The 13,983-nt window shown below is 42.9% G+C and overlaps 1 protein-coding gene across 1 annotated transcript in view; it reads right to left on the bottom strand.

Annotated features, from left to right (window-relative positions):
- LOC124615541 (uncharacterized oxidoreductase YjmC-like) overlaps nucleotides 1-13,983 on the bottom strand; it is a 263,830-nt gene that overhangs the window by 131,159 nt on the left and 118,688 nt on the right. The window lies entirely within an intron of this gene.

A 13,983-nucleotide genomic window follows, 5' to 3' on the forward strand; every position in this document is an offset into this window, starting at 1 on the left:
TTTCCTCCCTAGCGTGGTAACGTTGACCCAACAACTTATCTTAGAATATAGATTAAGGAAAGGCAAACCTACGTTTCTAGCATTTGTAGACTTAGAGAAAGCTTCTGACAATGTTGACTGGAATACTCTCTTTCAAATTCTGAAGGTGGCAGGGGTAAAATACAGGGAGCGAACGGCTACTTACAATTTCTACAGATACCAGATGGCAGTTATAAGAGGCTATGGACATGAAAGGAAGGCAGTGGTTGGAAAGGGAGTAAGACAAAGTTGTAACCTCTCCCCGATGTTATTCTATCTGTATACTGAGCAAGCAATAAAGGAAACAAAAGAAAAATTCGGAGTAGGTATTAAAATCCACGAAGAAGAAATAAAAACTTTGAGGTTCGCCGATGACATTGTAATTCTGTCAGAGACAGCAAAGAACTTGGAAGAGCAGTTGAACGAAATGGACAGTGTCTTGAAAGGTGGATATAAGATGAACATCAACAAAAGCAAAACGAGGATAATGGAAGGTAGTCGAATTAAGTCAGGTGATGTTGAGGGAATCAGATTAGGAAATAAGACACTTAAAGTAGTAAAGGAGTTTTGCTATTTGGGGAGAAAAATAACTGATGGTCGAAGTAGAGAAGATATAAAATGTAGACTGGAAATGGCAAGGAAACCGTTTCTGAAGAAGAGAAGTTTGTTAACATCGAGTATAGATTTAAGTGTCAGGAAGTCGTTTCTGAAAGCATTTGTATGGAGTGTAGCCATGTATGGAAGTGAAACATGGACAATAACTAGTTTGGACAAGAAGAGAATAGAATCTTTCGAAATGTGGTGCTACAGAAGAATGCTGAATATTAGATGGGTAAATCACATAACTAATGAGGAGGTATTTAATAGAATTAGGGAGAAGAGAAATTTGTGGCTCAACTTGACTAGAAGAAAGAATCGGTTGGTAGGACATGTTCTGAGGCATGAGGGGAGCACAAATTTAGCATTGGAGGGCAGAGTGGAGGGTAAAAATCGTAGAGGGACCCCAAGAGATGAATACACTAAGCAGATTCAGAAGGATGTAGGTTGCAGTAGGTACTGGGAGATGAAGAAGGTTGCACAGGATAGAGTAGCATGGAGAGCTGCATCAAACCAGTCACTGGACTGAAGACCACAACAACAACAGGGTGGTAACCGTGCAGCCTACTACAGCAGGCAGTGTGTGACCTTGGTCTTTTCCCACCACAACCGCAAGCGGTGCGCACCTACAATGTTCTAATCAGGAGTAACAGCTTGGAGAGTGAAGTTTCTATGTTTTCTCCTCATTGCAACAGTGGAATCGGGAAATTTATTGGAAATTGGGATAAAACACAGCCAAATATTTGTGCCAAAAATATTATAGCTACGAACAACGATAAAGAATTGCCAATGGCAGCAAACAACGCAAAAGCCGTTGAACACCATAAGTACACTTTAGCACACATCCCAAATCACACAGCATATATAAAGTGTATTGTGCTACACTAACGGAAAAAAATCGCAACACTAAAAAATAATTAATGTAAAGAAATGAAGTTCTGGAATACATTTGTCTACGTAACAGATTTAAATGATCAACATTTCAAGATGACAGGTTCAAATAAACACGAGATAAGCCACTGCAAATGTAAACTGCTGGTCCTGCAGTAACCGGTGTAACCGCCAAAATGTTGAATGCAAGCATGCAAATATGCTTGCATTGTGTTGTACAGGTGCCGGATGTCAGTTTTTGGGATGGCGTTCGATCTCTGTTGCACTTGGTCGGTTAAATACAGGGACGATTAATGGTGTCCCATATGTGCTCGACTGGAGGCAGTTCTGGTGATCGAACAGGCCCCAGCAACGTGCCGACGCTCTGTAGAGCATGTTGCGTTACAACAGCGGTACGTGGGCGAGCGTTATCCTGCTGGAAACAGCCCCTGGAATGCTGCTCATGAATGGCAGCACAACAGGTCGTATCAGCAGACTGAAGTACAAATGCGTAGTCAGAGTGCATGGAATAACCACGAGAATGCCACTGCTGTATCTGAAATCGCTCCCCAGACCATAACTCCAGGTGTAAGTCCAGTATGTCTATCACATCTACATTTACATCTACATACATACTCCGCAATCCACCATACGGTGCGTGGCGGAGGGTATCTTGTACCACAACTAGCATCTTCTTTCCCTGCTCCACTCCCACACAGAACGAGGGAAAAATGACTGCCTATATGCCTCTGTACGAACCCTAACCTCTCTTATCTTATCTTTGTGGTCTTTCCGCGGAATATAAGTTGGGGGCAGTAAATCTGTACTGCAGTCAGCCTCAAATGCTGGTTCTCTAAATTTCCTCAGTAGCGATTCACGAATAGAACGCCTCCTTTCCTCCAGAGACTTACACCCAAGTTCCTGAAGCATTTCCGTAACACTCGCGTGATGATCAAACCTACCAGTAACAAATCTAGCAGCCCGCCTCTGAATTGCTTCTATGTCCCCCCTCAATCCGACCTGATAGGGATCCCAAACGCTCGAGCAGAGCTCAAGAATAGGTCGTATTGGTGTTTTATAAGCGGTCTCCTTTACAGATGAACCACATCTTCCCAAAATTCTACCAATGAACTGAAGACGACTATCCGCCTTCCCCCACAACTGCCATTACATGCTTGTCCCACTTCATATCGCTCTGCAGTGTTACGCCCAAATATTTAATCGACGTGACTGTGTCAAGCGCTACACTACTAATGGTGTATTCAATCATTACGGGATTCTTTTTCCTATTCATCTGCATTAATTTACATCTATATATATATAAAACAAAGTCGGGTTTGTTACAACACATATAACTCGAGATCTGCTGGACCAATTTTCATGGTTTTTGATTTGTTGGATTTGTCTCCGCCCCGAACAGCAGAATACATCTTAAAAATAATGAAAAATTGACGAATAAAAATTTTCATGGTTTTTAATTTGTTGGATTTGTCTCCGCCCCGAATAGCAGAATACATCTTAAAAATAATGAAAAATCGACGAATACTTGAAAAATGCGTTATTTTCCCTAAAGGTTCTTTAGTTTCGGAGCTGTCAAATTTTTTTGTCAAAATCTGTAAGTAATGATTGACATTTATGCATGCGTTCATAAACTATTTAAAATGGATGAATAAACTATTATGTGTATTTTTTTAAAACAAAGATTGAAAAATATTACGCGTGCGTTCAGAAATGTGTAATGAATACTTAATCATTTCAATAAATGCTCATTTGTTTATTACATGTCAAACATTTGTTGCCCAATCCTGTCAAATACTGTAACAACTATTTATGTGTGCGTTCAGAAATTTATTTTGTGTAAAATGTCTCGAAAGTTCAGGTAGGTACTGTTATATTTGTTTGTTTTAGATATTAATTTGTGTAAATTATTTATTAAATTAATTAAAGATTTATTCTACAGGTTAACAAAAGTGTAAATGTCTTTTCATAGGTTGTCTATGATTTTTCTTGATAAGCTATTGTCTATGTCTCGATTGTTTTATGTGGTTTTGTACGAGTGCATATTCAGTATTACTATTAATAAAAATGCCGCGTCCTAGAAGATCTAATCTTTCCCAGCGGAGCCGTAATGCAATTAGGCAACGGAATATCGCGAGTCAATTATCTGACGAAGAACGAGAAATTGCCCGAGAAGAGCGCCGCGTTAGGATGGAGCAAAGAAGGGCCTTAATTCGTGCTTCTCAAACACAAGAGCAAAGAGAGGCAGCCCGTGAAACGGCTAGATTAGAAACGAGAAATCGTCGAGCTTATCGTACAGATGAACAGAGGAATAATCTTCGAAGTGCAAGAAGAAATGGTTCAAGTATTGATTTGAATCGAGCAGCGTTTCGATATGATCGCACCATCGACTACAGCTTGCATCGTTTAGTTTGCATTGGTCCAATGGACGTTGTTTGCCAGCATTGTGGCGCATTGAAGTTTGCTGGTGAAACGCCTGGTTTGTGCTGCCTTAGTGGTAAAGTGACATTGCCATTAGTGGTCCCGCCACCAGAGCCATTGCGTTCCCTGCTTTATGGCGAAACACTAGAATCACGACATTTTCTAGCGAACACTCAAAAATACAATGTCTGTTTCCAAATGACTTCATTTGGGGCGGAAATTATCGAAGAATACGGATATAATCCGACATTTAAGGTAATTTACGTTAAAAACTTTATTTTCTATGATTGTAAAAAAAATTTGGAATGTAGTTTGTTAGATTTCTGTATTTGTCTCTAAAATAAATATGGTATGTTATTATTTGAAAAAAAAAGTGTTTGTAAATCTAACTATAACTATGGCTTTGAATTTACAGGCCATCGCATTGGATCATGGCAACCTATTGAAGGTGCACAGCACAAATTCTTGCAAATATACTTCATGGGCAATATGGAAGAACAACTTGACCGGCGTCAAGGGATCAACACAGCTACGAAAAGAGCAATTCTCCAAGATTTGCAGCAAATGCTTTATGAACATCATGCATTGGTCAGGCTGTTCAAGACTGCTTTAGAGCGCATGCCAAGTGATGACTATAAAGTTGTAATCAGAGCAGATAAAAGACCAGCTGGAACACATGAACGCACATTTAATGCTCCAACAATCGATGAAGTGGCAATCCTGATTGTTGGTGAAAACTTGGAAACACGTGATATTGTGCTTACACGACGCAATACTGGGCAACTACAAAGAATATATGAAACACACCGTTCATATGACGCGTTACAATACCCGCTGATGTTTTGGCAAGGAGACGATGGATATCACTTTAATATCAAGATGATTAATCCATTGAATGGTAAGATCAATATCATTGTTTTCATTTTAACTTGATATACATTTTATTCTGTTTGCTTTTGGTACACAAAAAAAGTTGTCACTCCTAATTTAGCAGAGAGTAGCTGTAAGAGTCGTTAACCTATTAGGGGTTCTAAAATACAATTTTTACTGTATTTGTTTCAGGTGAGGAAACTACCTAGAAGGTTAGTTCGATGAATTATTACGCATATCGTTTGATGATTCGTGAAAATTCTGACAATTATTTGTTGCGATTTCGTCGACAGCTTCAACAATACTGCGTTGACATGTACGTTAAAATCGAAACGGAGCGCCTGACTTTCATCCGGTTGAATCAAGCTAAATTGCGTTCGGAAGAGTATATTCATTTACGCGATGCAATAAGCACAGAAGGAGATTCAGAAAATGTTGGTCGATTGACTATTTTACCAGCGACATACACAGGTAGCCCGCGTCATATGCATGAATATGCGCAAGATGCAATGACATATGTTCGTCATTATGGTCGGCCAGATCTATTCATTACATCACGGGTTTTCAAGCAAAAAATTCGGTCACTAATAAATTACATTGTTAAGCAACACGTCTTTGGGATTACTCGATGTTGGATGTATTCAGTCGAATGGCAAAAACGAGGCCTACCGCATGCTCACATTCTAATTTGGTTAGTAGACAGAATTCGGCCAGATCAAATAGATGACATCATATGTGCGGAGATTCCTGCTCCTGAAACTGATCCAGACCTACATGATGTTGTAATCACGAATATGATTCATGGACCATGTGGCACTATCAACCGCCAATCACCGTGCATGGTCGACGGCAAGTGTTCCAAACGGTATCCGCGAAAATTCACGGCAGAGACCATTACAGGCAACGATGGTTATCCATTGTATCGGCGTCGATCGCCCGATGATAATGGTAGAACTATCACAACTAAAGTGAAAGGAAACGATTTCATAGTTGAGAACAGTTGGATTGTTCCATATTCGCCACTTCTTTCCAAAACATTCAAGGCACATTGTAATGTTGAGTATTGCGATTCGGTCAAATCTATTAAATACATTTGCAAATATGTCACGAAAGGGAGCGACATGGCGGTTTTTGGTATCCAAACATCCAATATCAACGATGAAATCACGCGCTATCAAGTTGGTAGATATGTGAACTGCAATGAAGCAATTTGGCGTATATTCTCATTCCCTATTCACGAACGTTATCCCACTGTTGTACATTTGGGGGTGCATCTAGAGAACGGTCAGAGAGTATATTTCACAGCGTCGAATGCTGCTCAACGTGCCGAAACACCTCCAGCGACAACACTGACCAGTTTCTTTGCGATTTGTCAAAACGATCCGTTCGCACGAACGTTGCTTTACCCGGAAATGCCACGTTATTACACTTGGAACGCTACATCGAAGAAATTTCAACGTCGGAAGCAAGGCGATGCAGTTCCTGGTCATCCAGATATGCGTTCTGCTGATGCTCTTGGTCGTATTTACACAGTTCATCCGAAGAATGATGAATGTTTCTATTTGCGGTTGTTGCTGGTACATGTTCGAGCGCCAACATCGTTTGAATCACTACGAACTGTTAATGGTATAGTGTGCCCCACATTTCGTGCAGCATGTCAAGATATGAATTTGCTTAAAAACGGTACTCATTGTGACACGACAATCGCTGAAGCAATTATTTCTGCATCTCCAAGTCAGATACGCACATTATTTGCTATCATCATTTCGACATGCTTCCCATCGAACCCACGTGACCTGTGGAACAAATACAAAGATAACATGTCAGAAGACATTTTATATCGAATTCGTGTCAGCTCAAGAAATCCCGATCTTGAGGCGAATGAGGAGATGCATAACCAGGCTTTGCTCTTGATCGAAGATACACTCCTGGAAATGGAAAAAAGAACACATTGACACCGGTGTGTCAGACCCACCATACTTGCTCCGGACACTGCGAGAGGGCTGTACAAGCAATGATCACACGCACGGCACAGCGGACACACCAGGAACCGCGGTGTTGGCCGTCGAATGGCGCTAGCTGCGCAGCATTTGTGCACCGCCGCCGTCAGTGTCAGCCAGTTTGCCGTGGCATACGGAGCTCCATCGCAGTCTTTAACACTGGTAGCATGCCGCGACAGCGTGGACGTGAACCGTATGTGCAGTTGACGGACTTTGAGCGAGGGCGTATAGTGGGCATGCGGGAGGCCGGGTGGACGTACCGCCGAATTGCTCAACACGTGGGGCGTGAGGTCTCCACAGTACATCGATGTTGTCGCCAGTGGTCGGCGGAAGGTGCACGTGCCCGTCGACCTGGGACCGGACCGCAGCGACGCACGGATGCATGCCAAGACCGTAGGATCCTACGCAGTGCCGTAGGGGACCGCACCGCCACTTCCCAGCAAATTAGGGACACTGTTGCTCCTGGGGTATCGGCGAGGACCATTCGCAACCGTCTCCATGAAGCTGGGCTACGGTCCCGCACACCGTTAGGCCGTCTTCCGCTCACGCCCCAACATCGTGCAGCCCGCCTCCAGTGGTGTCGCGACAGGCGTGAATGGAGGGACGAATGGAGACGTGTCGTCTTCAGCGATGAGAGTCGCTTCTGCCTTGGTGCCAATGATGGTCGTATGCGTGTTTGGCGCCGTGCAGGTGAGCGCCACAATCAGGACTGCATACGACCGAGGCACGCAGGGCCAACACCCGGCATCATGGTGTGGGGAGCGATCTCCTACACTGGCCGTACACCACTGGTGATCGTCGAGGGGACACTGAATAGTGCACGGTACATCCAAACCGTCATCGAACCCATCGTTCTACCATTCCTAGACCGGCAAGGGAACTTGCTGTTCCAACAGGACAATGCACGTCCGCATGTACCCCGTGCCACCCAACGTGCTCTAGAAGGTGTAAGTCAACTACCCTGGCCAGCAAGATCTCCGGATCTGTCCCCCATTGAGCATGTTTGGGACTGGATGAAGCGTCGTCTCACGCGGTCTGCACGTCCAGCACGAACGCTGGTCCAACTGAGGCGCTAGGTGGAAATGGCATGGCAAGCCGTTCCACAGGACTACATCCAGCATCTCTACGATCGTCTCCATGGGAGAATAGCAGCCTGCATTGCTGCGAAAGGTGGATATACACTGTATTAGTGCCGACATTGTGCATGCTCTGTTGCCTGTGTCTATGTGCCTGTGGTTCTGTCAGTGTGATCATGTGATGTATCTGACCCCAGGAATGTGTCAATAAAGTTTCCCCTTCCTGGGACAATGAATTCACGGTGTTCTTATTTCAATTTCCAGGAGTGTATGTGTTACCTCATGTGCGGCAGTTTGTTAGTTAGGTTAGGAATGCCAGCGCCAGATCGCGGAATGAATGACGCATTTAATAGAGAATTGGAACGTGAACGTGAATATGATCCACATGAACTAATCCAATCAGTTCAAACGAATGTACCACTGTTGAATCCTAAGCAGAAGGAAGTCTATGATACACTGATTAATGCAATTGATGATGGAAATGGTGGCTTATTTTTTTTGGATGCCCCCGGTGGAACTGGGAAGACATTCCTCATGTCATTGATTTTGGCCACTGTACGTGCGAGATCCGAAATTGCGGTAGCAATTGCTTCTTCTGGAATAGCGGCCACATTGTTAGACGGATGCCGTACGGCTCACTCAGCGTTAAAATTGCCATTAAACCTTCAAACTACTGAACATCCGACATGTAACATTTCGAAACACTCCGCAATGGCCAAAGTTTTAGTAGCATCAAAAATCATCATATGGGACGAATGCACAATGGCGCACAAACGCGCATTGGAAGCACTAGACCGAACATTAAAAGATCTGCGCAATGACTCGAGATGTTTTGGTGGTTCAATGATTTTATTATCTGGCGATTTCCGACAAACACTACCAGTAATTCCAAGATCTACTGCTGCCGACGAAATAAACGCTTGCCTGAAAGCATCAAATCTGTGGCGATATGTAAACAAACTTCAACTGTCTGTAAATATGAGAGTTGCATTGTTGAACGATCTATCTGCTGATGATTTCTCGATGCAATTGCTGACTATCGGTAATGGCCGTGTTCCTGTTGACGAATCGAGCGGTTTGATTTCATTTCCTCCAAATTTTTGCAATTTCGTCTCATCAAAAGACGAGCTTATCAACAAACTATTTCCGGATATCATTGCTAACCACAAAAATACTAAATGGTTAAGTGAGCGAGCAATTTTGGCGGCTAAAAATAAAGATGTAGATGACCTCAATTTTATAATTCAAAATCAAATCGTAGGTACTCTGTAGTCATTCAAATCTATCGACTGTGTAACAAACGAAGAAGCAGCCACTAATTATCCAACTGAATTTTTGAACTCCTTGGATGTGCCTGGTTTACCACCGCACAATTTACAACTGAAGGTTGGCTCGGTAGTCATCATGCTTAGAAATTTAAACCAACCAAAACTGTGCAATGGAACGCGTTTGATGATAAGAAAACTGATGAGCAATGTGATTCACGCGTCGATACTTAAAGGAAAATTTAAAGATGAGGAAGTTCTTATTCCAAGGATTCCGATGATCTCAACAGATATGCCCTTTGAGTTTAAACGAATTCAATTCCCGATTCGTCTTGCCTTCGCCATGACGATCAACAAATCACAGGGCCAATCCTTGACTATTTGTGGCCTCAATCTAGAAAATGCGTGTTTTTCTCATGGTCAATTGTACGTGGCATTCTCACGTGTCGGCAAACCATCCGCATTATTTGTTCTTGCGCCTGACCAAAAAACAAAGAATGTCGTTTACCACAAGGTGCTTGAATGAAAATCCGATTAATGAATTAATCAGAGTGTATCCCAACCTGCACAACATAGTTTTCAATGATTTTTTTCTGACATGTGTTTGAAATACTTAATTATTATTATTATTTTTTTAATTTTTATTCTCATTCTGTATGTATTCATCATCATTCATCAAAATAAAATACTTTTATATTTCTATCTATATTAATATTATTTTATATCATTGTATTACGTTCATCAAAGCCTAAATTAGTTCAGCTAAAAGGTAACACGACATTCATTGACTGTTAGGCGGTACGAAGTTCGCCGGGTCAGCTAGTTTATCTATATTTAGAGTTAGCTGCCATTCTTTACACCAATCATAAATCCTGCCCAAGTCATCTTGTATCCTCCTGCAGTCACTCAACGACGACGACGACACCTTCCCGAACACTACAGCATCATCGGCAAACAGCCGCACATAGCTATCCACCCTATCCAAAAGATCATTTATGTAGATAGAAAACAACAGCGGACGTACCACACTTCCCTGGGGCACTCCAGATGATACCCTCACCTCCGATTAACACTCACCATCGAGGACAACGTACTGGGTTCTATTACTTAAGAAGTCTTCGAGTCACCCACATATTTGGGAACCAATCCCATATGCTCGCACCTTAGTTAGGAGTATGCAGTGGGGCACCGAGTCAAACGCTTTCCGGAAGTCAAAGAATATGGCATCCGTCTGATACCCTTCATCCATGGTTCGCAAGATATCATGTGAAAAACGGGCGAGTTGCGTTTCGCAGGAGCGATGCTTTCTAAAGCCGTGCTGATGTATGGACAGCAACTTCTCTGTCTCAAGGAAATTTATTATATTCGAACTGAGAATATGTTCGAGAATCCTGCAACAAACCGATGTTAAGGATATTGGTCTGTAATTTTGAGGATCCGTCCTTCTACCCTTCTTATATACAGGCGTCACCTGCGCTTTTTTCCAGTCGCTCGGGACTTTACGTTGGGCAAGAGACAGGTTCGTTGCAGGTTTTCGTATGGCTTCCTCCTAAACAACACACGGCCATCACTGGCACCGAGGCAGAGCCAGCTTTCATTAGGAAACAGACCTCCACCCTTCCTTCCAATGAGCTCTCGCTTGACACCACTGAAGTCGCAAATGGTGTTGTTTTGGGGCCAGTGGAATGCGCGCTATGGGGCGTCTGGCTCGGAGCTGTCCTTGAAGTAACCAGTTTGTAACAGTTCATTGTGTCACTGTGGTGCCAACTGATGCTCATATTGCTGCTCCAAACGCAGTACTACGCGACAGAGCCATATGCCGAAGACGATGATCTTCTCTCTCGGTAATGCCACGTGGCGTCCGGTGCCCGGTCTTCTAGCGATAGAACCTTCCCGTGACCACCGCTGCCAGCAGTCATGTGCAGTGGCTACATTCCTGCAAAGTCGTTCTGCAGTATCGCAAAATGGTTCAGATGGCTCTAAGCACTATGGGACTTAAACATACGAGGTCATCAGTCCCCTAAGACTTAGAACTACTTAAACCTAACTAACCTAAGGACATCACACTCATCCATGCCCGATGCAGGATTCGAACCTGCGACCGCAGCAGCAGCGCAGTTCCGGACTGAAGCGCCTAGAACCGCTCGGCCACAGCGGCCGGCGCAGTATCGCAGAAGGGACGTCCGACTATTAGTACCCCTATTACACGACTTCGTTCACACTCAGTGAGGTGATGATAATGACATCTTTGTCTCCTTAAAGGTATTCTTGACTAACAACTCACCACGTCCAATCTCAAAGGTAACTAGCGCTCACGACCGTTACAGCGTGTATTTGAAACAAACCTGATTTGCATCCTCATAGTGGCGTTACTTGCGCTACTCTTACGTGATTGAGACGAAATCGGAACAGACATCACCTTTCATATGTAGAAACACGCCTACCAACTTTCGTTTGTGTCGCACAACTCCTTGGTGTTGCGATTTTTTTTCTGCCAGTTTAATACGGGTAGTATTTTGCAACCCTGAGTTATTAACCTGATAGTTCGGTAACATTCGCATCTCTCAGCACCTGGTTTCTTTGCAATTGGAATTATTATATTCTTCTTGAAGAGTGAGGTTATTTCGCCTGTCTCATACATCTTGCACACCAGATGGAAGAGTTTTTATCATGGGTGGTTCTCCCAAGGCTATCGGTAGAGCTGATGGAATATCATCCAATCCCGGGGCCGTGTTTCGACTTAAGTCTTTCAGTGCTCTGTCAAATTCATCTCTCAGCATTTGTCTACCATTTCAGCTTCATATACGTCCTCTTCCCATTCTATAAGATTTCCTTCACGTTCATTTACATCGTGTAGCTTGTCTATACACTCCTTTCAGCTTTCCCTTCTTTGTTTAGTACTCGTTTTCCAATTGACCTCTTGATACTCATACATGTGTTTCTCTTTCCTCCAAAGGCCTCTTTAATTTTCCTATAGGCGGTATTTATCTTTCCCCTAGTGATATATGCTTATAAATCCTTACATCCGTCCTCTAGCCATTCCTGCTAAGCCATTTTGCACTTCGTGCTAATCTAATTTTTAGACGTTTGTATTCCTTTTCGATTGCTTCAATTGCTGCACCTTTATATCGTCTCCTTTCATCAAATAAATGCACCGTCTCTAGTGATATCCAAGGATATCTATTAGGCCTTCTCTTTTTACCTGTTTACCCCCTGCTGACTTCACTAGTTCATCTGTCGAAGCTACCCATTCATCTTCTACTGTATTCCCTTCCCCTGTTTCAGTGAATCGTTGCCTAATGATCCCTCTGAAACTCTCAGCAGCCTCTGGTTCTTTCAACTTATGTGGGTCAGGTCTGCTTAATTTCCTACCATTCCACAATTTCATCAGTTTTAATCTACGGTTCACAGCCAATAAATTGCGGTCTGTGTCCACATCCCCTGGAAAAATCATGCAGTTTGAAACCTGGTTCCGGAATCTCCATCTTACGGGTGCTTCCAGATCTCTTCCATTTATACAAACTTCTTTCATAACTCTTAAACCAATTGTTAGCATCAGTTTAGAGTGGCTTGCCTGCACTCCTGTTTCTTATCCATTATTAGATCTACTCCTGCGTTACCTGTATTTGATTTTGAACTTATAACCCTGTACTCGCCTGATCAGAAATCACGTTCCTCCTTCTAACGAACTTCACTAATTCCCACTATATCTAACTACGCCCTATCCATTTCTCTATTTAAATTTTCTAACCTACCTGCTCCATTAACAGATGTAACTTTCCACGTTCTGACCCGTTCGCCAGTTTTGTTGTTTCTGACGACGACGTGCTTCTGAGTAGTCTCCGCCCGGAGATTCGAATGGTGGACAATTTTACGTCCGGAATATTTTACACAAGAGGATTCCATCACCATTTAATCATACAGTAGAGTTTCATGCACTCGGGATAAATAACTGCTGTAATTACTCATTGCTTTCGACCGTTCGCAGTACCCGCATAGCGAGGTCATTTTTTTTGGTGTTACAAGGCCATATCCAGACTGCTACCCTGCAACTATTGAAAAGGCTGCTGGCCTCCTCAGGAACCACACATTTATCTGGCCTCTCAATACACACCCCTCCGTCGTGGTTGCCGCGTAAGCCAGCCCACCACGGCAAAGTCCGTAGTTCATTGGTAAAAAGAAGTACACTTTTGGACGTTCGCCACTGTACTTTTTGATAGTTTTTCGGTACGCTGATCTTACCGGTAACTGGAGCCTTTTAAAGCTGACTGGTAAGTTAGTTGTAATCAGCGAAACTCGTGTTATGAATACGGACTTTCCTTTTTCTTCTCCGATTAAAATCTTCGGTTCTGTGCAAGTTTTATTGCGAGAGGATGCCGGTAGCATTGAGCGGATTTGGGAATTCCATAGGGAAGTCTACGCTTTCTTCTTGATTCCTCATTGTATCAATGGATATTGTGTATTCACTGACTTGTGTGTTGAATTACGTCGTTTTATTGTTGTTGCTACAATTGTTCGTTCACATAATCATTCTTTGTTTACGCAGATTCTCTCTATAAGCGAATACACTTTTTCGATGAGTTGTTCTTCTGTCTTTTACTACTATGCTGCGCAATTCATCTGTTAGGAAGGTTTTGCCGGAGTACGAACCAGTGCGATATGTACCCATTCCAAGTTGTATTCCAGGACGTTAGAGAATATTCGGTAACGTTCGTTAATATTCGAAAATATTCGTTAACATTCCAAAATATTATTGAACAGTCTAGAATTTTTTCCCTCGAGAAATGCATTAATGTGAGAGAGGCGGGGAGGTGTCCAGCTGACAGTCACGACATTGTGATGACGACT

Source organism: Schistocerca americana, chromosome 5, assembly GCF_021461395.2.
Source record: "Schistocerca americana isolate TAMUIC-IGC-003095 chromosome 5, iqSchAmer2.1, whole genome shotgun sequence".
NCBI classification, from domain to species: Eukaryota; Metazoa; Arthropoda; class Insecta; order Orthoptera; family Acrididae; genus Schistocerca; species Schistocerca americana.